At 42.5% G+C, this 27,187-nt stretch overlaps 1 pseudogene; it reads right to left on the minus strand.

Moving 5' to 3' along the window:
• Positions 1-6,693, minus strand: part of LOC135516943 (thiamin pyrophosphokinase 1-like) — a 67,371-nt pseudogene extending 60,678 nt beyond the window's left edge.
• Between the last annotated feature and the right edge of the window lie 20,494 nt (positions 6,694-27,187).

A 27,187-nucleotide genomic window follows, 5' to 3' on the forward strand; every position in this document is an offset into this window, starting at 1 on the left:
ATTTACCCTCTCTTCAATATAGCTCTCCCGCTCTGCCGCTCTGCCTCTCGCCATCCCCTCTCTTTCATTAGCTCTTCTCCCTGAGAGTGCTCTGAAGGACACAATGCAGCAGAGAGAATCCAATGTGTGCAACCGTTTTACATATATATACACACATATGCTGTTCTAGCTCATGTTCTCTACGGAACTGTAAACCATAAGGGAGCAGGTAGCCTAGCGGTTAAGAGCTTTTGGGCCCGAGCCGATTAGGTGAAAAATCTGTCGATGTGCCCTTGAGCAAGGCACTTAACCCTTATTGCTCTTGTAAGTGGCTCTGGATAAGAGTGTCTGTTAAATGATTCATATGTAAACATGTAAATGGGCACAAACACCACCATACTGGCTGACACTCCACGGCACCTTGACCATGGTTACGGTATGATATTGACAGAGGCAGGGATTGTCCTTATTTACATCTTTCATCTATGCCTTGGGCCACAAATAAACACATTTAGAACTGTGACTATTGAGGTAAAAATCCACATCTGTCAAACAACCACACACAACAGAGGACGGCTTTAGAAAAACACTTTTCTCTGATAAGGATGCTTGCACACCGAACTGCTTCAGAAATAATTGATCTGAATGACAGTGTTCTGTAAACAAGCGTTGCCAAGCTACAGTCCTTGGAGACAGAGAAAGATTATAAAACAGAAATAAAGTATTATGTTAAATCTTTGTTGCAACTTCAGCGCCTTTAACCACAGCCTAGAATAAGACAAACAAACAGGTAACAGCACAGACAGACACAAATGGAAACAGGACAAACCAATGGCCTATATTATACAACTTATGTAACCTCCAAAGAAGTACTAGCCTGATCCTAGATCTGCATGTGCTTTAGCCAACCGCTCTGACTGCTGTTGTCATGGTTGATGTACAGGTCTGGGACCAGGCTACTGAAGTACATTACGTAGCACTACCTACTTTAGCTCCTACAAATCTACAGACGGCGCTCTGTCTCTCACTATTGAGTGATTATACAAATAATCAGGGGTGCAATTTTCATTGGGGATGGGGGGGACATGATTTGCATATTCTCCCCCCAAGTTGTATCATTGCACTGTGATACACAATGCAGCTCCAGTGTGCTTTAGGACCATGCTGGCTCCTCAGAGCGGTCAGGTAGGCGGTTCTCCGGTTTCAGCTGGCAGAATTTAGGACCACTCAGACACCACAGAGCGTGCGGACAGGCTGTGTGAAGGTAAAGCATCTGAAAGGCTGGCATATTGGACCAGTACAGAGGCAGCTAGTGTCTGTATTGCTAGTGTCTGTATTGAGCTTTTTCTCTGATTTGTTAAAGTGAGCAGTGCAGAAACTGGCTACTACTTTTCACATTGAAACAGTATAAACGTGTCCCAGCAGGTTCAGCCAGCCAGGGAAGACCAATCTACAGAGCCAGGCTTTGTTTAGTAGTATATTATAACAATCAGTGAATTGATACAAAGTTCCATCTTGAATTGATGGGTAGACTTACAGTAGCTACAGGACAGAAGTTTACAGTCTGGGATTTGGGAATAATGTTCATTTCAATTAGTGAACCAATGATTCTATCCATGGATAATACAATGTACACCAAGGTAACTCTTTGTCGTGAGCAGGATCAGATGGGAAGCAAGTCTGTGACAGAGCAGAAGTGAACTTTTGCTGATGCAACACTATTCTCTCTGTGCAGCAAACACTGGACAAGACAGAAGCTTCGAAGATGATCTATTTTAAGGCAGTTTGACAAACCTCTACAGTTGATTCCCAAACTGTATCAAGGGTTGTAATTCTCATGCTGGAGGTGTAAACCACAAGAGGGGACATATTTGCATATGTTATGATCTCGTGAAGGCTGGCTGAATTCCAGCGAATACTATGTTATTTTATCTCAGCATGTCTACAGATTCTCCCTGTTTTTGTTTGCTTGGAAATGTTGATACTGGTGACTTATCAGAATAAAGTTTGTAACCTCGCATTTATAGCAGTTCCATTAATTATAAGGCTGGTTATCCTCCCACAATGTCAAGTTATGTATCGTTTGATTTGATTTATTACCAGATTAAAGGTAACCTGGGTAACTTTCATAAGGTCTGGATGTGTTATACGGAATGCAGTATGACTAAAGGAGTCTGTATTGAAAACGTGCCCACGTCAAGGGAGATACCAATTTAGCCAATCCCAAGCTGCTGGGCTGCTTAGTCCAGGCCCTGGTGGTCTGCTGTACTGTTGTCACTCTGGCCTTGACCTGACACACCTGAAACCAATAATGAATGTTTCACTAAGATCCTAAAGCTGAGTGGGGTGTGTTGGGTTTAGGGCGCTTCATGGCCGTGGACCCCTAGGGGCAGGACAGGGTGACTCAGCTATATTGTGTTCAAGTAAAAAGACCTCTACAGTATTAGTAGTACTATGATATGAATTACACTGAACAAAAATATAGTTCAGTCTTATCAATCACTTAAACATATTTAATAATGATCTCTTACCTAGCTTGATGACTGTGGGCTAAATACAGACGGCTAGAAGGGTCATGGGTCATATTATATTGTGTAGAAATGCAGGAAATTAGCTTAAGATTGGGAGGACCTCCAGATCACCTGTCAAGTTATGCCCCCCCACTTTAAACTAAGTTGCACCCCTGCAAATAATAATGTTCTGTCTGATATTCTGGCATTGAGAATGTTATGTGATAATGTAATAATGTGACAATGTAATGTTATGGCAATGTAATGGTATGACAATGTAATGGTATGACAATGGAATGGTATGACAAGGCAATGGTATGACAACGTAATGGTATGACAATGTAATGGTATGACAATGTAATGTTATGGAAATGTAATGGTATGACAATGTAATGGTAGGACAAAGTAATGACGTGACAATGTGATGTTATAATGTGATAATGTTTTAATGCGATAATGTTAGTGTGATAATGTAATAATGTTATAGTGCGATAATGTTATGCGATAATGTTAGTGTGATAATGTGATAATGTTATAGTGCGATAATGTTATAGTGTTATAGTCTTAATGGTTGTACGGTCGTCTCAAATAAAACTGAAGGACCTCAGCGTTACTCTGGACCCTGATCTCTCTTTTGAAGAACATATCAAGACTGTTTTAAGGACAGCTTTTTTCCATCTACGTAGCATTGCAAAAATCAGAAACTTTCTGTCCAAAAATGATGCAGAAAAATTAATCAATGCTTTTGTTACTTGTAGGTTAGACTACTGCAATGCTCTACTTTCCGGCTACCCGGATAAAAGACTAAATAAACTTCAGTTAGTGCTAAACACAAATTTGATCATTTTACTCCAGTGCTAGCCTCCCTACACTGGCTTCCTGTCAAGGCAAGGGCTGCTTTCAAGGTTTTACTGCTAACCTACAAAGAATTACATGGGCTTGCTCCTACCTATTTACAAAATAGCCTCCAATACCCTACTCAACAAATTGGATGTAGTCTATCACAGTGCAATCCGTTTTGTCACCAAAGCCCCATATACTACCCACCATTGCGACCTGTACGCTCTCGTTAGCTGGCACTCGCTTCATATTCGTCGCCAAACCCACTGGCTCCATGTCATCTACAAGACCCAGCTAGGTAAAGTCCCCCCTTATCTCAACTCGCTGGTCACCATAGCATCACCCACCTGTAGCACGCGCTCCAGCAGGTATATCTCTCTGGTCACCCTCAAAACCAATTCTTTCTTTGGCCGCCTCTCCTTCCAGTTCTCTGCTGCCAATGACTGGAACAAACTACAAAAATTTCTGAAACTGGAAACACTTATCTCCCTCACTAGCTTTAAGCACCAACTATCAGAGCAGCTCACAGATTACTGCACCTGTACATAGCCCACCTATAATTTAGCCCAAACAACTACCTCTTTCCCTATTGTATTTATTTTATTTATTTATTTATTTTGCTCCTTTGCACCCCATTATTTTTATTTCTACTTTGCAAATTCTTCCACTGCAAATCTACCATTCCAGTGTTTTACTTGCTATATTGTATTTATTTCGCCACCATGGCCTTTTTTTGCCTTTACCTCCCTAATCTCACCTCATTTGCTCACATCGTATATAGACTTATTTATACTGTATTATTGACTGTATGTTTGTTTTACTCCATGTGTAACACTGTGTCGTTGTATGTGTCAAACTGCATTGCTTTATCTTGGCCAGGTCGCAATTGTAAATGAGAACTTGTTCTCAACTTGCCTACCTGGTTAAACAAAGGTGAAATGAAATTATAAAAATAAACCTCTCTCTCTGATTTGGTCCTGCCGTACATACCTACACATATGCTACGGTCACAAGACGCAGGCCTCCTAATTGTCCCTAGAATTTCTAAGCAAACAGCTGGAGGCAGGGCTTTCTCCTATAGAGCTCCATTTTTATGTAATGGTCTGCCTACCCATGTGAGAGACGCAAACTCGGTCTCAACCTTTAAGTCTTTACTGAAGACTCATCTCCTCAGTGGGTCATATGATTGAGTGTAGTCTGGCCCAGGAGTGTGAAAGTGAACGGAAAGGCTCTGGAGCAACGAACCGCCCTTGCTGTCTCTGCCTGGCCGGTTCCCCTCTTTCCACTGGGATTCTCTGCCTCTAACCCTATTACAGGGGCTGAGTCACTGGCTTACTAGGGCTCTTTCATACCGTCCCTAGGAGGGGTGCGTCACTTGAGTGGGTTGAGTCACTGATGTGATCTTCCTGTCTGGGTTGGCGCCCCCCCCCCCCTCCCCTTGGGTTGTGCCGTGGCGGAGATCTTTGTGGGCTATACTCAGCCTTGTCTCAGGATGGTAAATTGGTGGTTGAAGATAATCCCTCTAGTGGTGTGGGGGCTGTGCTTTGGCAAAGTGGGTGGGGTTATATCCTTCCTGTTTAGCCCTGTCCGGGGTGTCATCGGATGGGGCCACAGTGTCTCCTGACCCCTCCTGTCTCAGCCTCCAGTATTTATGCTGCAGTAGTTTATGTGTCGGGGGGCTAGGGTCAGTTTGATATATCTGGAGTACTTCTCCTGTCCTATCCGGTGTCCTGTGTATGCTCTCTCTAATTCTCTCTTTCTCTCTTTCTTTCTCTCTCTCTCGGAGGACCTGAGCCCTAGGACCATGCCTCAGGACTACCTGACATGATGACCCCTTGCTGTCCCCAGTCCACCTGGCCGTGCTGCTGCTCCAGTTTCAACTGTTCTGCCTGTGATTATTATTATTTGACCATGCTGGTCATTTATGAAGATTTGAACATCTTGGTCATGTTCTGTTATAATCTCCACCCGGCACAGCCAGAAGAGGACTAGCCACCCCACATAGCCTGGTTCCTCTCTAGGTTTCTTCCTAGGTTTTGGCCTTTCTAGGGTGTTTTTCCTAGCCACCGTGCTTCTACACCTGCATTGCTTGATATTTGGGGTTTTAGGCTGGGTTTCTGTACAGCACTTTGAGATATCAGCTGATGTACGAAGGGCTATGTAAATCAATTAGATTTGATTTAGTGTGATAATGTTATAGTGTGATAATGTTATAGTGTGATAATGTTATAGTGTGAATGTTATAATGTGATAATGTTATAGTGTGATAATATGATGGAATAATTTCGTGATGACTGTCAGAGGGATGAATCTAATGACGATCATTAGTCTTAATTCCCATAAATCTGTCTGGCTGGAAACCTGCCAGATATGGACTGTTACAGTACATTGTGGTTATTCACTATACTGTCTATTTCATCGTTGTCAAGCTCAGGCTTTAAACACTGCTACAGATGATTTGTATACCTTCAGAACAGGGAGGTTAGATAATACTCAAGAGAAGAACAAACAGAAGGTTAAAAGGGATGTTTTGGCACAAAGCTCAGAGTTCGAGGATAGATGGACTGATTCTGTCTCAGTGATTAACTAGACAGACTGTTTGAGGACACTGGTTCGCTGGCTGAGTGACAGTTCATCAGGGACCTTGTCTGTGTGTGTGTGTGTGTGTGTGTGTGTGTGTGTGTGTGTGTGTGTGTGTGTGTGTGTGTGTGTGTGTGTGTGTGTGTGTGTGTGTGTGTGTGTGTGTGTGTGTGTGTGTGTGTGTGTGTGTGTGTGTGTGTGTGTGTGCGTCTCTCAACTGTCAAAGAGGATGTGTGTTTGTCCGAGTGTTATTCTCCTCAAATCCCTCACTGCACACATGGACCTTTCACTCTTAACCACCATCACACACACAGAGAGACAGAACGGTGTACATAACCTGACAGAGGAAGGAGAGGGGGAGGACATGGGAGGGAGAAGAGGAGGATTACCCGAAGCGGTTGTCTTTTGATCTCCTCCACCATGATGGCCAGACATTTAGTGAAGTCAGTCAGCTCCTGATCTGCTGTCTCTATCAACCGACACTTCTAGAAGGAGGACGGGGGGGGGGAACAGACAGATAAACAGAGAGAGGCAAAAATAGCAAAACTCCCTCTTTATTCTGTGAATAATGTCTCTCAAACACACACCATGTTCCAGTGAATGCCCTTAAGAAGGTAGTTCATTCCAGGTGAGGTAGGCTCCATCTTATGCCCCCTTCACCCCCTGAAGAACACCTCTTTCCCTCCCTGCTCTCTCTTTCATTTATATAGAGTTATGCACATCTCCTGAAACACCTCAAAGCCCCTAGATCTGTTACACAATTCTCAAAGATGAACATTACCATAGCTTGTGATTCTCTCTGAGTAACATTAGAATAAATACAACCGTATTCTCTCTAGCATCTCCATAACATTATGCAGGGAGAGCCTGGAAGGCCATGTGTTTTTGTTGTTAGTTTCTCTACTTAGTGATTGTCCAGCTGTCCAGGCGTAAATCCGTCTCTGATTAGAAGGAAAAGTTGACTGTGGGTCTTATCACCATGAGCGATGTACCTCTAATATCATTACCATAATGCAGAGAATAACGGCGGAACATTGTTAAACTGGTTCATTCTCCTGGAGGACAGAGAACACTGTGGTTCCTTCTCCTGGAGGACAGAGAACACTGTTATTAACTGGTTCATTCTCCTGGAGGACAGAGAACACTGTGGTTCATTCTCCTGGAGGACAGAGAACACTGTTATTAACTGGTTCATTCTCCTGGAGGACAGAACACTGTAATTAGCACTTATTTACTCTAGTCATCATGGTGGGGTCATCATGGTGGGGTCCTCATGGTGGGGTCATCATGGTGGGGTCCTCATGGTGGGGTCATCATGGTGGGGTACTCATGGTGGGGTACTCATGCTGGGGTCCTCATGGCTGGGGTCCTCATGGCTGGGGTCATCATGGTGGGGTCCTCATGGTGGGGTCATCATGGTGGGGTCATCATGGTGGGGTCACCATGGCTGGGGTCATCATGGTGGGGTCATCATGGTGGGGTCATCATGGTGGGGTCATGGTGGGGTCATCATGGTGGGGTCATCATGGTGGGGTCCTCATGGTGGGGTCCTCATGGTGGGGTAATCATGGTGGGGTACCGGTCTCATTGTCGAGTGGTGATGTTATACTGGTGGTTGGCCTCCCCACCTACAGAGACCTGCAGTAGACCTACAGAGACCTGCAGTAGACCTACAGAGAGACATTAATTTGCTGAAACAGGTGGTTGAATCTAGATAAGATGAATCTAAGAGTATTTGACTGTTGTGTGCAAAATCTTTTATATTTTATTTACCATTGCTCCTAAACATAATGCAAGTGTTACAATATATATTTTAAAAATTCACCCAACAATATATGCGGTTCCCCAATTGCCACTTTTAAATGGTATTCATGTTTTATGTTTTTGAAGCAAACATCACAACTTACTAATGCTACACATATTGAACAGGAGGCTTCCAGAAGTCTGTTTTAGTGTCGCAAGGAAAGACTTCAAAGGAGCGACAGAAGCTTCTCTAAGCACCTTGTTTAATAGAACTAATGCATTCAGCAGAGCGGGAGAGAGATTCTGTTCTGAACAAGTGCACGTGTCACGAGAGGGGTGTGTACTGGCAAACACATTGCAATAAAGAATGTAAAGATAAGGAATAAAGAACAGCTTCAACAGCTTCAGAAGATGCCCCCCCCCCCAACAAACAGCTGTGGAACAGCTGCCTGCATTCCCAGTAGTACTCCAAGAGGACGGTTGGTTTAGAGAAGGAGGACGGTTGGTTTAGAGAAGGAGGACGGTTGGTTTAGAGAAGGAGGACGGTTGGTTTAGAGAAGGTCAATACTATATCAGTACACACCTAATGTCCAGTCTTAGCTTTAGGATACATTTCATTTCCTTTGATTAATAATAGTGATGGTCACCGATATGGACATTCTACAGCAATATTGGTTGCATTGTTTGATACGATATCGATAAATATTGAAATAAAACTCCCACACTACTATTTCAGTGTTCACGTTGCTCTTTACCCCCACAGCTCTGTGGAGTCCACAACTGTTTGGCTGATTGGCTAAAGGGCCAGTTGTGAATGTTCTGGAAGCCAACCAGTCTGAATTCAACAGGAAGCCCATACACCTCTGATGGGCCATCAGAGGGCCAATTATGTATGGTGACTTGATAGCCTGTATGAAGGGTTTTGTGGAACAGTCATGTATGCTGACTTGATAGCCTGTATGAAGGGTTTTGTGGAACAGTCATGTATGCTATATCACTTGGGGCGGCAGGGTAGCCTATTGGTTAGAGCGTTGGACTAGTAGCCGGAAGGTTGCAAGTTCAAACCCCCGAGCTGACAAGGTACAAATCTGTCGTTCTGCCCCTGAACAAGGCAGTTAACCCACTGTTCCTTGGCCGTCATTGAAAATAAGAATTTGTTCTTAACTGACTTGCCTGGTTAAATAAAGGTAAAATAAAAAAATGCTAACTTGATAGCCTGTACGAAGGGTTTTGTGGAACGGTCATGTATGCTAGAGCTAGGGTTACTTTCACAAGCCAAGAGGAAAGATACATCTTGTTCAATGACATACCTTGCTCAATGATATCTATATGATAAAGAATGATAGATGTTGGTACCCGTCACTAATAAAGGAAAGAGATGAAAAACTTTACTCCTGTGTGTGTGCAGGTACTCTGTTTCCAAAGGCTGGTTGAGAATCATCTGACATGTTCTGTGTGCCTGGGGAAATCCAGAGAGAGAGAGAGTAGAGAGGGAGATAGAGAACATTACTTTAATTTGTTACACAATACCAGATCTACTCTGAAACAGAAACGATGGTTTACTCCCAGGTGATGTTATTGTTACAACGTTTTGTGTCTTCCTCAGGCATCCATATCCCAGGTGTTGGTGGAATGTCTTCCTCAGGCATCCATATCCCAGGTGTTGGTGGAATGTCTTCTTAACAAAGACAGAATTTTGCCGGGACTGTCTGGGATAGAGGTCTTCAAGGGTCCACCGGAACTCGATTACCCAGGACCGACCAGGTTGGGTCTGAAATTCTTTAGTTGACCCTCGGACCCGGGTTGGTTCTGATGGTCACAGGTCTTGGGTATGTATAATTAAAACGGATTTGCAAGTAAGGACCCGTACAGACACGAAAGTGACTGCTGCAGTAGAGGGGGAGAAATTGTCTCGTTTATGCTGCTGCAGCTGTTCATGAGAGAGGCATGTATCGCTTGCTGTTTTTGTCGGCCAATCACAAGTCAAAGCGGAACTCACCTCTGGCTCCTAATCATTTGAATGGTGTTGTTGTTGTTGGTGTGTTGGATGGGGGAAAGTGCTTTGATTAGCCAACCCAGCTAGTTAGCTAACTTGCTGAACTAGCTTTTCATCTCGGTTTTATGCAGTCAAAACAGGTACTATGTAATCAGATTAGACAATAAATAACTTAGCTTCGGCAGCTAGAAGTGAGTAACTACTGCGAGTCGGCTTGATTGGTGCTGTCTCTCTCCTCCTCGTACCACTCAGCGACACAGTCAAACACACGCCCACCCCCCCCCCCCCTGCTAGCTCCATTCTCTCTCTCTAACAGCTTCAGTTAATAACATAGCTAAAAAATATACATTGGCAAGAAAAAGTATGTGAACCCGTTGGAATTACCTGGAGTTCTGCATAAAATTTGATCTGATCTTAATTTTAAGGGGGCAGGTAGCCTAGTGGTTAGAGCATTTGACCAGTAGCCAAAAGGTTGCTAGATCGAATCCCGAGCTGACAAGGTAAAAATCTGTCGTTCTGTCCCTGAAAAAGGCAATTAACACACTGTTCCCCAGTAGGCCATCATTGTATATAAGAATTTTTTCTTAACGGACTTGCCTAGTTAAATTTATAAATACAATTAAGGTATGACAATAGACAGTCTACTTAAACACAAAAACAATTATGCATTTTCATGTCCTTATTGAACACACCGTGTAAACATTCACAGTGGAGCGTGGGAAAAGTATGTGAACCCTTGGATTTAACTGGTTGACCCTCCTTTGCCTGCAGCAATAACCTCAACCAAATGTTTTCTGTAATTGTATCCGTTGTGTGGATCAGACCTGCACAACGGTCAGAAGGAATTTTGGACCATTCATCTTTACAAAAATGTTTCAGTTCAGCAATAATCTTAACACGTCTGGTGTGAACTGTTCTCGAGGTCATGCCACAGCATTTTAAAAATCGGGTTGAGGTCAGGACTGGGCACTCCAGAAGGTGTATTTTCTTCTGCTGAAGCCATTCTGTTGTTGATTTACTTATGTGTTTTGGGTCGTTGTCCTGTTGCATCACTCAACTTCTGTTGAGCTTCAATTTGGCAGACAGCCTTACATTCTCCTGCAAACTGTCTTGATAAACTTCGGGAATTCATGATAGCAAGCAAGCTGACACTTGATGATTCTTTTTAACCTCATTGAGCATTCTGCGCTATGCTCTTGCAGTCATCTTTGCAGGACGGCCACTCCTAGGGAGAGTAGCAACAGTGCTGAACTTTCTCCATTTAGACAATTTGTCTTACCGTGGACTGATGAACATAAAGGCCTTTAGAGATACTTTTGTAACCCTTTCCAGTTTTATGCAAGTCAACAATTCATAATATTAGGTCTTCTGAGATCTCTTTTGTAAAAGAGACAAGGTTTACATCAGGCAATGCTTCTTGTGAATAGCAAACTCAAATTTTGTGAGAGTGTTTTTTATAGGGCAAGGCTGCTCTAACCAACATCTCCAATCACGTCTCATTGATTGGACTCCAGGTTAGCGGACTCCTGACTCCAATTAGCTTTTAGAGAATTCATTAGCCTAGGGGTTCACATACTTTTCCCAACCCACACTGTGAATATCTAAATTATGTATTCAATACAAACAAGAAAAATACAATAATTTGTGTTATTAGTTTAAGCACACTATGTTTGTCTATTGTTGTGACTAAGATGAAGATCAGATCAAATTTCATTACAAATTTATGCAGAAATCCAGGTAATTCCAGTCACTGTATATATATTTTCTGCTACTTCCCTCACACAGATCAAATCAGACTGGGTCTGAATCCAACCAGGTCTACACATGGCCAGGTCTGGTTGTCCTCGGATCCAGGTCTCCATATTTAAAACATTAATTTATTCGGGTCCTGGGTCCATTTCAGAACAGCGTCAACTTTTTGGATCCCAGAAGACCTCTAGTCTGGGAGTGGTTTGAGTGGAGGGGAAAATGAGCAGATAGATTTAGAACCATATAGATAATATTAAATTACTAGAGGGGCTATGTCAAACCCTCAAAGTTCCAGAATGTGGCGAAAATAGCAGCCATCTTGGTCAAAGGGAAATCCAAAACCAGTCAAATTGGAGGCATAGGTGATGCATTTCCTGCTTTGACTTAGGTCATGCAGGAAAATAAAAGGCATGCGAGATCAGAAATTGTGTAATGGAATTATAGTCAACTTAAAATATTGTCATACTGTATACACTGAAGAAAAAGATACAACTCAATATGCAACAATTTCAAGAAATTAACATTCAATTATCTGGCAAAAGCTCTGGTGGACATTCCTGCAGTCAGCATACCAATTGCACACGCCCTCAAAACTTGAGACATCTGTGGCATTGTGTGGAGTGACAAAACTGCACATTTTAGAGTGGCCTTTTATTGTCCCAAGCACAAGTTGCACCTTTGTAATGATCATGCCGTTTAATCAGCTTCTTGATATGCTGCACCTGTCTGGTGGCTGGATTATCTTGGCAAAGGAGAAATGCTCACTAACAGGGATGTAAACAAATGAATGCACAAAATGTGAGCAAAATAAGCTTTTTGTGCATATGGAACATTTCTGGGATATTTTATTCCAGCTCATGAAATGTGGGACTAACACTCTACATGTTGCGTTTACATTTATTGTTCAGTATAATTATAGTTTAAATGTGTTTCGTACACTTTCTGTATAAATAGCCTCAAATATACATACACAGATCATAAATCTAAATCAGATTTATGGCGAGCTGTGAGTGCTATAATATGATACAATACCAGTACTTGTTGCATTTACTTGTCTAAGTCCTTTCATCAACTGATTACAGCTGTGGATTCACTGCATTGTCTGAATGGAATGTTGGCATATTGGCAGTTAAATTGAAAAGGATGGAATCATTCCTGTCAAAGTGTAAATGGCCAGTGAGCTAACACACACACAATACAGAAATATAATTCACTACACTGTTTTACACAGCATCTTATCACAGCCCTGGAAAACAATGACCAACTCCCTGACCAACACGGCTGACCTTTGGACCATCGTAAGAAGGTTCATGGCCATTCTAGTATTCTAACTATGTGTGGAACTATTTCTTATTGGTCATGGTAGGTCAAATGGAAGGCCAAAAACCCCTCCCACAAAAAAACAAACATCTTCAGGTGGTCTTTTTTAAACTTTAGCATTATTTTTTACAATTTACATTTCACAGTATTGAAATATAAAAAGACAGGAAAATCATTTCACTACACTGGGCCTAAGTTAGTTTCAGACTGTGGCCAAAAGGCTATTGTGGCCATTAGAGCATAATGCAGGCCCGCAAGTTGCCTTACAACAAAACCAATGGAGCAAATGCCATAACATTTCCACAGTGCCTTTAGTAAGTATTCACACCCCTTGACTTATTCCACATTCTGTTGTGTTACAGCCTGAATTCTAAATGGATTACATGTATTAATAAATTTTCTCTGACCCATCTACACCCAATACCCCATAATGACAACATGAAAACATATTTTTAGACATTTTTGCAAATGTATTGAAAATTAAATACAGAAATCTACATTTACATAAGTATTCACACGCCTGAGTCAATACTTCGTAGAAGCACCTTTGGCAGCGATAACAGCTTAGAGTCATCTTGAGAATGTCTGTATCAGCTTTGCAAATCTGGATTTGGGGATTTTCTCCCATTCTTCCTTGCATAATTTCTCAAGCTCTGTTAAAATCGACAATATTCAAGTCTTTCGACAGATTTTCAATGAGATTCAAGTCTGGGCTTTGGCTGGGCCACTCAAGGACTTTCACATTCTTGTTCTGAAGCCATTCCAGCGTTGCTTTGGCTGTCTGCTTGGGGTCATTGTCTTCTAAGGTCGTTTGCACAGTTCTCATTAAGGATTTGCCTGTATTTGGCTCCATTCCTTGTCCTCTCTATCCTTATCAGTCTCCCAATCTCTGCTGCTGAAAAGCATCCCAATAGCATAATGATGCCACCTCCGTGCTTCAGGGTAGGAATGTGTTAGACGGGTGATGAGTTTTGCCTCATTTTCTCCAGACATAGTGCTTTGCTGTGGGGATCTTCTCATGCTGGCACCCCTGGGAGTTAGAGATCTTGATCACGCTAGCGGAGCAACACAGGCAGAAGAGGAGAGCGGTTCCCAAGAATAGGCGGCACTACATGAATTGATTACGAGGTTACCATGAATTGTTTGAGGTTTAATATTATATTTATTTTTTTAATATTCAATTAATTCAATAATGACTCAAAAAAATATGGCTATCATCCATTTTTATTGCCAGTAAGAAAATGCTAGCATTGGCTGCTAAACGCTGACAACTGCTAGCTAACTGGCAAGCACAAAAACAGTAATCAACTTTGGGAGTGCAGACCCCTAGAAATGGTCAGTTTGCCCTCTAGTGGTGAAAATAAGAACAGCTGAAAAGGCACAGTCAAAGAGAATAATAAATACAAAAATTTAGGCATACTAAGACAAAAGAAATGTGAATAGTGTGTAAATAGTACAGAAAATTAAGAAATGTATTAAAATGATGGAAGTGAATCCTGGAATTAAACTATGCAAATTAGCAGAAGCTGTGTGCATTTAATAAAAAATAAAAAATCTCTAATAAGCGCCTGTAGTGTTCTGTGATTTTAGCAAATAAAACACCCAATAGTAAGTAATACTATCCTAAAGTGCTAGAGGCTAAATTGTAGTTTTTATTTATTTTATTATTAAGTCTTATTTTAAGACTGTTTTGGGAGGAAGGCTTTAAAATACCTTGCTTTTTATTACACTAACATCTCTATAGACTAACGTGGGAGACTCACATCAAGAACAGAAGAAACTTTCTGTTGAGAGGATTCTTTCAACAACCTGTGAAGTTTCAGTACTGCGGACCGTTGTTTTGGGGATTTCTGTCTTGCGTACTGTTATGTTCTTTGTTTCTATAAATACAAAAACAAACAATTGGAAAAAGTCTGAAAGGTTATTTTCAAGGACTCTTACATGGGTGCTGATACAACAGTCAGCTACTATGGCTGAAGAAGTCTCTCTGTCAGTCATCTGTACATCCAGTCAGACTGGCTATACAATTTGATGTATCCTCTTAATGAGGATCTGTTGACAGGAAGAGAGACAAGCGGTTTTCATAAACTCTCATTTACAGACAGCCGTCTGTCACACACACACACACACACACACACACACACACACACACACACACACACACACACACACACACACACACACACACACACACACACACACACACACCAAATGACTGTGCTCAAGGAATTTGTGTTCATTAAAATACAATAGACCGTTCTCTTAATAAATATGCATGCTGGATGTGTTCTACCATGCAGTGAAAGAGGTTGTCCACAGGCTGTTGTTTTTACCATCTGCCCACAATGAGATGATCAGGACTCAGAATACCATGCTAATACTCCACATGGAATGCCCACGTGTAATAAATATGTAGAGCTTGTCTCAACTTAGAAGATTCTGACTCATGAGGGGGATGGAGAGAGAGGGAGACAGCTAGGGGGAGATCAAGAAATAGAAAGGTGGGAGACGATGGAGAGCAGAACATAATAAAACTGCAATCAGAGAATAGCCTAGATCCTATCATTTCCTCTAAAAGCACACTCTGATGTGTGGAATATGGTATTATATCTTATATAATAACCAAATACGGTCAATTCTGTAAACAACCCTGGGATAGAGGCATAGAGCAGAATGAAAGTCTAGAGCAAAACCCTGTTCCAGAACAAATCACACACACACTGTGCAATCACTGTGCACGGCACATGCACACACAAACTTACAGGCAGTGTATTGACAGTAGATAACAGGGATTTAGAAGATAGCCCTGGACACATAACTACCTTCCTACCTGGGGTATGAGTAACTCTGAGCAACACAGAGAAAATAACACCTCCTGCCCCCCCCCACACACACTTCCTCATCTCACACTTCTCTCTCCATCTCTCCCTTACAATTTCCTGAGTCGCCCCTCTCCTACATTTTACCATCCCTCTTCCCCCCCCCCCCTCCTGAATTCCATATCCAACACATGAATACAGAGGTACAGAGAACATTGTGTTTATTACTGTTGGAACAAAACAGCTATCTTTTAGCCCTCTGATATGTACAGGACCATTCAAGTCAGCGTTATTCCAGACCATGATAATAACTATATATATATCTCTTGTTTTGCAACTCACAGAACCTCAGTCCAACTTTCTGTAATAGGGGACAAGACTTGGTCTACTGTGAATTTTCCCGAGTTGGACATTTTACATCTGCAGATCTAATCACTGAATTGTTCCATGCATGACGCCCCAATAGGCTAGACAGTACTGCTGCTTTTGTGTCCTATCTGATAATTGCACCCACCTGGTGTCCCAGGTCTAAATCAGTCCCTGATTAGAGGGCAACAATGAAAAGCTGAGTTTGCGGCAGCTAGGCTATAGCCCAAAACTAAGAGGAAAAACTAAACGACTGCATTATGCAGTGAAAGACTTCTGTAGGAAGGTCTGTATGTGCCTGTGTTCTTCAGAGATAGATGGAGAGAGAGAGAGAGAATGAGAGTGAGAAAGAGTGTGAGAGAGAGAGAGAGAGAGAGAGAGAATGAGAGTGAGAGAGAGAGAACGAGAGTGAGAGAGAGAGCAAAAATATCCTCCGTGTACAACGTAGAACACCAAATAATGCATGCAGAGCAGAATTAGGCCGATACCCACTAATTATCAAAATCCAGAAAAGAGCTGTTAAATTCTATAACCACCTAAAAGGAAGCGATTCCCAAACCTTCCACAACAAAGCCATCACCTACAGAGAGATGAACCTGGAGAAGATCCCCTAAGCAAGCTGGTCCTGGGGCTCTGTTCACAAACACACCCCACAGAGCCCCATGACAGCAGCACAATTAGACCCAACCAAATCATGAGAAAACAAAAAGATAATTACTTGACACATTGGAAAGAATTAACAAAAAAACAGAGCAAACTAGAATGCTATTTGGCCCTACACAGAGAGTACACAGCGGCAGAATACCTGACCACTGTGACTGACCCAAAATTAAGGAAAGTTTTGACTATGTACAGACTCAGCGAGCATAGCCTTGCTATTGAGAAAGGCCGCCGTAGGCAGACATGGCTCTCAAGAGAAGACAGGCTATGTGCTCACTGCCCACAAAATGAGGTGGAAACTGAGCTGCACTTCCTAACCTCCTGCCCAATGTATGACCATATTAGAGAGACATATTTCCCTCAGATTACACAGATCCACAAAGAATTCGAAAACAAATCCAATTTTGAAAAACTCCCAAATCTACTGGGTGAAATTCCACAGTGTGCCATCAGAGCAGCAAGATTTGTGACCTGTTGCCACGAGAAAAGGGCAACCAGTGAGGAACAAACACCATTGTAAATACAACCCATATCTATGCTTATTTATGTTATCTTGTGTCCTTAACCATTTGTACATTGTAAAAACACTGTATATATATATATATATATATATATATATATATATATATATATATATATATAATATGACATTTGTAATGTCTTTATTGTTTTGAAACTTCTGTATGTGTGACGTCTACTGTTAATTTATATTGTTCATTTCACTTTATATATTATCTACCTTACTTGCTTTGGCAATGTTAACACATGTTACCCATGCCAATAAAGACCCTTGAATTGAATTGAATTGAATTGAGAGAGAGAGTGAGAGAGAGAGAGAGAGAGAGAGAGAGAGAGAGAGAGAGAGAGAGAGAGAGAGAGAGAGAGAGAGAGAGAGAGAGAGATGAGAGTGAGAGAGTGAGAGAGAGAGAGAGAGAGAGAGAAATGAGAGTGAGAGAGTGAGGGAGTGAGAGAGAGAGTGAGAGAGAGAGACAAATGAGAGTGAGAGAGTGAGAGAGAGAGAGAGAGAGAGAGAGAGAGAGAGAGAGAGAGAGAGAGAGAGAAATGAGAGTGAGAGAGTGAGAGAGTGAGAGAGAGAGAGAGAGAGAGAGAGAGAGAGAGAGAGAGAGAGAGAGAGAGAGAGAGACAAATGAGAGTGAGAGAGTGAGAGAGAGAGAGAGAGAGAGAGAATGAGAGTGAGAGAGTGAGAGAGAGAGAGAGAGAGAGAGAGAGAGAGAGAGTGTGTATTGCTAGCAGAGAGTCTAAAGGAGTGAATTCCTCATCCATGACCATCCAGATATTCCCTCTTCTGCACAAGTACTCAACTGGAACAGAAAACCACATACTATCACTCCCTACACTTCCTTTCTTCAAAGTTGATCAAACTCTTCAAATAATCGTCAATGACCTAACATCTCTGACACCCAAAACTTTGAACACAAGTAGGCCTACCAACCCGATATCATAACCTCTCACTATCAAGGCAATTTCTCCCAATAAAATCACCTGTCAACAACATAGCTGTCAAGCCAAGTGGCAGACTCTAGGTAGAAGGTTTCCCAACATTCTACGGTATGGGTGTCAAACTCATTCCATAGAGTGCCTAGTATCTGCAGGTTTTTTGGTTTTTCCTGTCAATTAAGACCTAGACAACCAGCTGAGGGGGGAATCGGTGAGATCACAGCGTGGGGATGAATGGAGGTAGGATAAAAAAATAAACAAAGGAGGAAAGTGGAACATATTCTAAATAAATATGGAGTGGGGATTGCACAAGCCTTCTGGGAGATCTGGAGAAGGAAAGTGAATGTGACGAGAGTGAGGGTGAATTCATTATGGTGGCAGGTGCAGTGATGACCGTCGACAAGGAGCTGAGTGTAGAGGGAAGCAGTGTGGTGAGTAAGGTTGGTGCCAAGTACTACGTGCTCTATTAGCTCAGAGATGGAACCTGACGAGAGTATGGATGTACAGTGCATTTGGGAACGTATTCATACCCCTTGACTTTTTCCACATTTTCTTAAGTTACAGCCTTAATCGAAAATGTAAGTTAATCGTTTTTTCAATCATCTCATGCTCTGTCAGGTCGGATGGGGAGCGTCACGGCACAAAATGTCTAAAAAACAGTTTTCGCTATGTCACTATTGGATATTGTGATGTCATTATAGGGTATTGTGATGTCATTGTGGAGTATTGTGTGTAGACTGATGGGGAATTATTTTTTTTATTCCATTTTAGAATAAGGCTCTAATGTAACAAAATGTGGAAAAGGGGAAGGGGTCTGAATACTTCTCGAAAGCCCTGTATACGGAACAAAAACATAAAGTGCAACGGGCAACAATTTAAAAGATTGTACTGAGTTACAGTTCACATAAGGAAATCACAGTTGAAATAAATGAATTCGGCCCTAATCTATGAATTTCACATGACTTGGAATAAAAAATATGCACCTGTTGGTCACAGATACCTTAAAATAACAAAAGTAGGGGCGTGGATCAGAAAACCAGTCAGTATCTGGTGTGAACACCATTTGCCTCATGCAGCGCAACACAATCTCCTTGTCTCTTCAATGGCTGTGCGAAGTTGCTGGATATTGGTGGGAACTGGAACACGCTGTCGTACGCATCGATCTAGAACATCCCAAACATGCTCATTTGGGTGACATGTCTGCTGAGTGTACAGGCCATGGAAGAACTGGGACATTTTCAGCTTCTAGGAATTGTATACAGATCCTTGTGATATGGGGCCGTGCATTATCATGCTGAAACATGAGGTGATGGCGGCGGATGAATGGCACAACAATGGGCCATGTAGCACTCTGTTCACAACTGTGACATCAGCAAGCCGCTCACCCACACAATGCCATACACATGGTTTGCGGTTGTGAGACGGTTGGACGTACTGCCAAATTCTGTAAAACAACATTGGAGGCGGCTTATGGTAGATAAATCAACATTCAATTCTCTGGCAACATCTCTGGTGGACATTCCTGCTGTCAGCATGCCAATTTCACACCCCCTCAAAACATCTGTGGCATTGTGTTGAATCACAACACTGGTGCACCTGGTGGGCTCTTTTATTTCAGCTCATGAAACATGGGACCAACACTTTACATGCATTTCATATTTTTTGTTCAGTGTAGTACCTGCGGTGAGGACCTCTGAATTCGGGCTTTGTCCTAAGGATGATTCTGGCCGAGTGGGAGTGAGATTTGTGGAGAGAATGGATCCTTGCATGAAGTATGTGGAGAAGAGATTTCTAGATGTGAGAAATGTGCAGGAGGGCATGAGACGAAGGAATGTGTAATATCGGTGGAGAAAATTGTGTGTGTTAGTTGTGGGGCTGGAGATCGGAGGTGTCTGGTGAGAGAAAGGCAGGTTGAGGTTGCCAGGGTTACAGCAGGGAGTGTTATAAAGCAGTGAAGAGAGTGGTAGAGGAAGATGGGTACAGGGTTAGAGAACCTGAGAGGTTTCCTCTGTAGTAAAGTCCAACAGAGAGTGGTAGAAGAAGATGGGTACAGGGTTAGAGAACCTGAGAGGTTTCCTCTGTAGTAAAGTCCAACAGAGAGTGGTAGAGGAAGATGGGTACAGGGTTAGAGAACCTGAGAGGTTTCCTCTGTAGTAAAGTCCAACAGAGAGTGGTTAGAAGAAGATGGGTACAGGGTTAGAGAACCTGAGAGGTTTCCTCTGTAGTAAAGTCCAACAGAGAGTGGTAGAAGAAGATGGGTACAGGGTTAGAGAACCTGAGAGGTTTCCTCTGTAGTAAAGTCCAACAGAGAGTGGTAGAAGAAGATGGGTACAGGGTTAGAGAACCTGAGAGGTTTCCTCTGTAGTAAAGTCCAACAGAGAGTGGTAGAAGAAGATGGGTACAGGGTTAGAGAACCTGAGAGGTTTCCTCTGTAGTAAAGTCCAACAGAGAGTGGTAGAGGAAGATGGGTACAGGGTTAGAGTACCTGAGAGGTTTCCTCTGTAGTAAAGTCCAACAGAGAGTGGTTAGAAGAAGATGGGCACAGGGTTAGAGAACCTGAGAGGTTTCCTCTGTAGTAAAGTCCAACAGAGAGTGGTAGAAGAAGATGGGTACAGGGTTAGAGAACCTGAGAGGTTTCCTCTGTAGTAAAGTCCAACAGAGAGTGGTAGAAGAAGATGGGTACAGGGTTAGAGAACCTGAGAGGTTTCCTCTGTAGTAAAGTCCAACAGAGAGTGGTAGAAGAAGATGGGTACAGGGTTAGAGAACCTGAGAGGTTTCCTCTGTAGTAAAGTCCAACAGAGAGTGGTAGAAGAAGATGGGTACAGGGTTAGAGAACCTGAGAGGTTTCCTCTGTAGTAAAGTCCAACATAGAGTGGTAGAAGAAGATGGGTACAGGGTTAGAGAACCTGAGAGGTTTCCTCTGTAGTAAAGTCCAACAGAGAGTGGTAGAAGAAGATGGGTACAGGGTTAGAGAACCTGAGAGGTTTCCTCTGTAGTAAAGTCCAACAGAGAGTGGTAGAAGAAGATGGGTACAGGGTTAGAGAACCTGAGAGGTTTCCTCTGTAGTAAAGTCCAACAGAGAGTGGTAGAAGAAGATGGGTACAGGGTTAGAGAACCTGAGAGGTTTCCTCTGTAGTAAAGTCCAACAGAGAATGGTAGAAGAAGATGGGTACAGGGTTAGAGAACCTGAGAGGTTTCCTCTGTAGTAAAGTCCAACAGAGAGTGGTAGAAGAAGATGGATACAGGGTTAGAGAACCTGAGAGATTTCCTCTGGTCTGGAGTAGGATTAGATAGGGTTGAATAGTGGAATGGGGGGGGGTAGGGTTCTGTCCTCCTCTCAGACTGTTGGTCTGGAGTAGGATTAGATAGGGTTGAATAGTGGAATAGGGAGGGGGGCGGGGGTTGTTAGAGAGGTTAATAGTGGAATAGGGAGGGGGGCGGGGGTTGTTAGAGAGGTTAATAGTGGAATAGGGAGGGGGGCCGGGGTTGTTAGAGAGGTTAATAGTGGAATAGGGAGGGGGGTTGTTAGAGAGGTTAATAGTGGAATAGGGGGTGGGTTGTTAGAGAGGTTAATAGTGGAATAGGGAGGGGGGTTGTTAGAGAGGTTAATAGTGGAATAGGGAGGGGGGTTGTTAGAGAGGTTAATAGTGGAATAGGGAGGGGGGTTGTTAGAGAGGTTAATAGTGGAATAGGGAGGGGGGCGGGGGTTGTTAGAGAGGTTAATAGTGGAATAGGGAGGGGGGTTGTTAGAGAGGTTAATAGTGGAATAGGGAGGGGGGTTGTTAGAGAGGTTAATAGTGGAATAGGGAGGGGGGTTGTTAGAGAGGTTAATAGTGGAATAGGGAGGGGGTTGTTAGAGAGGTTAATAGTGGAATAGGGAGGGGGGCGGGGGTTGTTAGAGAGGTTAATAGTGGAATAGGGAGGGGGGTTGTTAGAGAGGTTAATAGTGGAATAGGGGGGTGGGTTGTTAGAGAGGTTAATAGTGGAATAGGGAGGGGGGGCGGGGTTGTTAGAGAGGTTAATAGTGGAATAGGGAGGGGGGCGGGGGTTGTTAGAGAGGTTAATAGTGGAATAGGGAGGGGGTTGTTAGAGAGGTTAATAGTGGAATAGGGAGGGGGGGCGGGGGTTGTTAGAGAGGTTAATAGTGGAATAGGGAGGGGGGGCGGGGGTTGTTAGAGAGGTTAATAGTTGGCAGGGAAATGTTCCCTTTCCCCAATTTTGTATTGACGTATCAAGAATGTAATGTAGGTGGCCTTGACAGGCGTCACACACCAGTACAGTAGGTGGCCTTGACAGGCTTCACACACCAGTACAGTAGGTGGCCTTGACAGGCCTCACACACCAGTACAGTAGGTGGCCTTGACAGGCCTCACACACCAGTACAGTAGGTGGCAGTGTATGCACCTAAAAGATGGATGCGATCCACCAACCAAATCCGAAAGAAGAAGTGCAGCGTTCTTTACTAATTAGTGACCTTAATTCATCAATCAAGTACAAGGCAGGAGTGAAAACCTGCAGACACCCATTGAATGAGTTTGAAACGAGTTAAAGGAACAGGTTTCCCAACATTCTAATGACCTCTGACTCGAACACCGATTGCCCGTCCGGGCATTGTGATCTGATCTTTTGACCAGTCAGAGACAACAGCCAGTTAATCAGCTTCATACAAGGGGTGTATTCATTACGTCTTCCAACCGTTTAAGAACCAAACGGAAGCAAACAGAACGAAATGGAGAGGACCTACTTGAATGTGTCCAATAGAAGCTCTTGTTTTTGTTGCAAAACGTTTTGTTTGGTGTAAATGGTTTGTTGCAAAACGTTTTGCAACAGAATCAGCATAATGAATACACCCCATTTAATTCCATCTAAGCAGCATGGACAGTGATGAGTGGTTCTGAGGGATTTCTTGAGGGTAACAGAAATACAGTGACACCAGAGTTGACATGGCCAACAAGTCTCCATATGGAGAAGGAATAGTGCAGGAAGTAGCTTCGTCCCACAACTATCCATACAAATTAACATTTATATATATATATTTTAAATGTTACAGATGGTCAAAATCTTTAATATAAATGTTACTTGGTTCTTGACAAGTTGCGCGATGATGCTATACAGGTAGACCAAAGACCGACAGATGGCAATATTATGGCGTTATTTTACCGTTCAAATGCATGTTCTGCAACCAGCAATCCCCCGTGGACCGGTTCGTACCTAAAACATTCTCTACTCAGGATGCTTCGACATCCTCCTTAACGTTGTTTAATGGCGAGGCAAAAAAATGAAAATAAGTATACCTTACTTATTAAACACCGTTTTACACCACCACACTAAATGCTAATCCCAGATGTTGTGTATGGACGGATGCATACAATGCGTTTGGACGGTAAAAATGACTCCAGATCGCCCTACCGGCCTATACAGGGGGTAGAATAATCAACAAACACACCACAACGTGTCTGTCTGCTGCATTGTTGACAGCTCGCAACCTGAACTTTGAGATAAGCTGGTTATTGTAGGCTCTAATTATCAATGTGCCTCTTAGTTTTATCTAGAATATAGCTGAACCATCAGCAGAAAGCATTCACAGAACAATAAAAATATCAAACATCTTGCAATCGGGCGTCAGCAAGAACAGAGATGCCGAGTTTGGTACTTTTCTATTCTCACTGCTCTCCATAGGTTCATACAATTGTAACCCCTGACCTCATTTTATGAGGTACTTTTAAAACTCAATTAACGTATAACGTTTGTGATTTTCTTTTTTATACATTCATTTTTTACTTTGGTTATTTTATGTTTCTTTAGAGGAAATATGCGTGTAGTGATGCCCTATGTTTTTTGTCATTGCATTGTAATTTTATTAGAATAAATAATAAAATAAAAAATGCTTTCACGCGCAAACGATTATGACAAGTAAAAGCACCACAAGAACGTCGTGGACACAGATCCACAAGCCTACGCCCACACATTAAACGTTTTACTGTCAACACGACTTCGGTAGAATAATCATGTCTTGTTTTTAAGGTGCAAGTTCATAAAATACTCACTGAGTCAAGTAACAGTATTAGCATGAGCTCCTGATCAGATGAGTAAATAGTCAACAACAGCTCTGAGTCTGACAGCCAGGACCATTTTTCAGCAAGACGGACCTACTCTGGTGGAAAAAGGTCCGTAGACTCTGTGATGGCGCCATCTATCGGTGGGCAAGAATATAATCAAGATAGTTCTAAGGAAATGCAGGATATGATCTTTTCGGTTTTAGGTCTATCTAGTCCAGAGGATGAATCATATATCTGTGCCTAAGGAGCTAAACACAGCAACAGTGAATACGGTGATTAAGGTCTCAACCCCCCCAACCCCCAACACACCTATTCATAATTTACATTTACATTTAAGTCATTTAGCAGACGCTCTTATCCAGAGCGACTTACAAATTGATAATCAAATCAAATTTTATTTGTCACATCCGCCTAATACAACAGGTGGAGACCTCACAGTGAAATGCTTACTAATTAACCAACAACGCAGTTTAAAGAAAAATAAAACAAATAAATAAAACAAATAATTAAAAGTAACAAATGATTAAAGAGCAGCAGTAAAATAACAATAGCGGGACTATTACAGGTACAGAGTCGATGCACGGGGCACCGGTTGGTCGAGGTAATTGAGGTAATATGTACATGTAGGTAGATTTAAAGTGACTATGCATAGATAAACAGAGAGTAGCAGCAGTGCAAAGGGGGGGGGGGGTGTTAATGCAAATAGTCTGGGAAGTCATTTGATTAGATGTTCAGTAGTCTTGGGGTTTGGGGGTAGAAGCTGTTTAGAAGCCTTTTGGACCTTGACTTGGGGCTCAGGTACCGCTTGCCGTGTGGTAGTAGAGAGAACAGTCTATGACTCAGGTGTCTGGTGTCTTTGACAATTTGTAGGTCCTTCCTAATGTAACAGTATAGACTTTACGCCCGTCCCCTCGCCCCGACCCGGATGCGAACCAGGGACGCTCTGCACACGTCAACAGTCACCCTCGAAGCATCGTTACCCATCTCTCCACAAAAGCCGCGGCCCTTGCATAGCAAGGGGAACCACTACTTCAAGGTCTCAGAGCAAGTGACATCACCGATTAAAACGCCACTAGCGCGCACCACCGCTAACTAGCTAGCCATTTCACATCGGCTACACTAACACCGCATAGTATAGAGGTCCTGGATGGCAGGAAGCTTGGCCGTACACACTACCTTCTGTAGTGCCTTGTGGTCGGAAGCCGATCAGTTGCCGTAACAGGCAGTGATGCAACCAGACAGGATGCTCTCGATGGTGCAGCTGGAGAACTTTTTGAGGATCTGAGGACCCATGCCAAATCTTGAGGGGGAATACCCCACCCCCCCACAAAACTAAAAGCCTTAATCTGAAGGGTAGGTTGTAACATGAGACAGTACAGGGGATGAATTCAACACAGCAACACATCAGGGGTCTTCATCTCTGGAACCTATGAACTAATCAATCTTCAGTCACTTTCTACAAATCAAAGTCTTCAGTCATTTTCACATACAAACATACTCTATTCATTTGTCTGGATAGAGAGTGTGTATAGAGAGTAACCTAGTAGTCGGTACACTGGGACATTAGTATAGAGAGTAACCTAGTAGTCTATACACTGGGACATTAGTATAGAGAGTAACCTAGTAGTCTATACACCAGGACATTAGTATAGAGAGTAACCTAGTAGTCTATACACCAGGACATTAGTATAGAGAGTAACCTAGTAGTCTATACACTGGGACATTAGTATAGAGAGTAACCTAGTAGTCTATACACCAGGACATTAGTATAGAGATTAACCTAGTAGTCTATACACTGGGACATTAGTATAGAGAGTAACCTAGTAGTCTATACACTGGGACATTAGTATAGAGAGTAACCTAGTAGTCTATACACTGGGACATTAGTATAGAGAGTAACCTAGTAGTCTGTACACTGGGACATTAGTATAGAGAGTAACCTAGTAGTCTGTACACTAGGACATTAGTATAGAGAGTAACCTAGTAGTCTGTACACTGGGACATTAGTATAGAGAGTAACCTAGTAGTCTGTACACTGGGACATTAGTATAGAGAGTAACCTAGTAGTCTGTACACTGGGACATTAGTATAGAGAGTAACCTAGTAGTCTGTACACTGGGACATTAGTATAGAGAGTAACCTAGTAGTCTATACACCAGGACATTAGTATAGAGAGTAACCTAGTAGTCTATACACCAGGACATTAGTATAGAGAGTAACCTAGTAGTCTATACACCAGGACATTAGTATAGAGAGTAACCTAGTAGTCTATACACCAGGACATTAGTATAGAGAGTAACCTAGTAGTCTGTACACTAGGACATTAGTATAGAGAGTAACCTAGTAGTCTGTACACTGGGACATTAGTATAGAGAGTAACCTAGTAGTCTATACACTGGGACATTAGTATAGAGAGTAACCTAGTAGTCTATACACTGGGACATTAGTATAGAGAGTAACCTAGTAGTCTATACACTGGGACATTAGTATAGAGAGTAACCTAGTAGTCTATACACTGGGACATTAGTATAGAGAGAAGCCTAGTAGTCTATACACTAGGACATTAGTATAGAGAGTAACCTAGTAGTCTGTACACTAGGACATTAGTATAGAGAGTAACCTAGTAGTCTGTACACTGGGACATTAGTATAGAGAGTAACCTAGTAGTCTGTACACTGGGACATTAGTATAGAGATTAACCTAGTAGTCTATACACTGGGACATTAGTATAGAGAGTAACCTAGTAGTCTATACACTGGGACATTAGTATAGAGATTAACCTAGTAGTCTATACACTGGGACATTAGTATAGAGAGTAACCTAGTAGTCTGTACACTGGGACATTAGTAGTTTGGCTTTACTTTCACTCTGACTTGTTAATAATATCTGTGACCCTGCTTGAAACTTCTGCTGGAGCACGCACGCACGCACACACACACACACACACACACACACACACACACACACACACACACACACACACACACACACACACACACACACACACACACACACACACACACACACACACACACACACACACACACACACATGCATGCAGACACACACCACACACATCCCCTCTGGCTAGTTGAGGAGGGAGGCCAG

This window comes from Oncorhynchus masou, chromosome 28 (assembly GCF_036934945.1).
Source record: "Oncorhynchus masou masou isolate Uvic2021 chromosome 28, UVic_Omas_1.1, whole genome shotgun sequence".
Taxonomy (NCBI): domain Eukaryota; kingdom Metazoa; phylum Chordata; class Actinopteri; order Salmoniformes; family Salmonidae; genus Oncorhynchus; species Oncorhynchus masou.